Genomic DNA, 2,117 nt, shown 5'->3' with positions numbered 1-2,117 from the left:
TATTTAGGTCCTTTGTCCATTTTTTGATTGGATTGTTTATCTTCCTTTTGTTAAGTTGTATGAGTTCCCTATAAATGTTGGAGATTAAACCCTTATCGGTGATAACATTGGTGAATATGTTCTCCCATGCAGTGGGCTTTCTTGTTGTTTTGTTGATGGTTTCTTTTGCTGTGCAGTTTCCTGCCATTCTTACTTGGCTTATACAATAAATATAATAAACAATTTCAAGGAAAGCTCTTCTAAGGAAATATCCCATGTTTAAAGCTTTCTTTCTTTTTTTTGGTGTCTGTAGTTGTAAAATATCTTCTTGTATGTAAGCTTCTAATTTTTAAAATTAATTTATTTATCTTGGAAGCCTGAGCAGAACTAATTATTTTGAGGGTACATATAGTTTGCTCACTGATTTATTACATTAACTTTGAGTTCTAAAAGTCCTAATTATTATTTTGGCCTCTTCACAAAGTGATAAAAATTACCTTAAAATACTTGGTAGCACTGTATGAATTTACTGTCTGAAGAACCGTGGTTCTATGCCGGAAGCCAGTTCTAGCATGTCATAATTGCAAGTTTCATCAAAAGGTTGATGGAGCCCTGGCCGGTTTGGCTCAGTGGATAGAGCGCCAGCCTGCGGACTGAAGGGTCCCGGGTTCAATTCCAGTCAAGGACATGTACCTTGGTTGCGGGCACATCCCCAGTGGGGAGTGTGCAGGAGGCAGCTGATCGATGTTTCTCTCTCATCGATGTTTCTAACTCTCTATCCCTCTCCCTTCCTCTCTGTAAAAAATCAATAAAATATATTTAAAAAAAAAAAAGGTTGATGGAACTTGGGGACTCAACAAGGGCTGAGTCACATATGTTATCACCTGTTGGGAATGGCTAAAGGCATTTCCCCAAACCTGAAAAGGGATGATTGTCTGCTGCCAGACAGCTCAGGGCATCTTAATTTACATGTTATTGCCTCCTACTGGCCAAACACCTGAACAGCTGTAGGCTAATTCCCCCAAATCTGACAATGGACTCTGTATAGGAAACCCTGACACTTTGAAGTGTATATCTCTGCCTCCCCTCGGGACAATTTGTGTTCATAAAAAGCATGGGGTCCTGGGACAGGAGATCTTAGTTTCCTTTAAACTAGGCTCCTCTGACCCCCAAATGCCTTTCAAAATTATATTTCGTCTCTGGACTCCTATTTAATCTACGCACAGCCTTCTCCAGATTGCTGAACCCTACTTAATGCTGGGACAAGAACCCCGACAGTTCTATGTAATTATGAAATGTAGCTTAAAGAGAATTGTCTCCATCTAGAGATGTAAGTGCTAAGGCTTTCAAACTTGCGGTAGCATTGTGTTGGTTGAATACTAGGCCATATGACTTGATTCTCAGGGTTGACATCACACTGGCTCTGAGGCTCCTTTGCCCAGAAAAGCTTCCTGTGTTGTTTTGTCCATAGACTTCTAGATTGGAATAGGGAAAACATCAGAACGGTGTTGGAGTCTTCAGATTGGAAAGACTGCAGATATTTTGTAAAAATAAGGCATTTAATACTTTGGAGATTGGGTGCTTTCATTATCTCAAGACTCCTTAAAATTGAATGTGAGATTGATCTTCATGTTCTTTCTTTCCTCTCATTAGTGCCTCAGATACAATGCTAAATAAAACTCAGAAATGATTTTGCTTTAAAAATAAATAGCTATAACCAAAGAATATTGACTAATAAGTTAATACCAATTAATACAGAAAGAAAGAAAACTAAAACTTTAGCCTTTTTTGGTGTCACATTCTTTTTATCTTACTCCGACTGGCTTATTTCAATTAGCATAATGTTCTCCAGTTCCATCCATGTTGTTGCAAATGTTAAAAGTTCCTTCTTTTTATAGCAGCATAGTATTCCATTGTGTAGATGTACCACAGTTTTTTTAATCCACTGGTGTCACGTTCTTTTTTTTTTAAATTTTGTTTTATTGCTTAAAGTATTACAAAGAGTATTACATATGTCTCCTTTTTTCCCCCACCCTTGACATTCCCCCGGCCTCCCCTACCCCCCAGTGTCTTATGTCCATTGGTTATGCTTATATGCATGCATACAAGTCCTTTGGTTGATCTCTTACCCGCCCCCT

The sequence above is a fragment of the Myotis brandtii genome, unplaced genomic scaffold (assembly GCF_000412655.1).
Source record: "Myotis brandtii unplaced genomic scaffold, ASM41265v1 scaffold443, whole genome shotgun sequence".
In the NCBI taxonomy this organism is placed as follows: Eukaryota; Metazoa; Chordata; class Mammalia; order Chiroptera; family Vespertilionidae; genus Myotis; species Myotis brandtii.
This window is presented reverse-complemented; position numbering follows the sequence as displayed.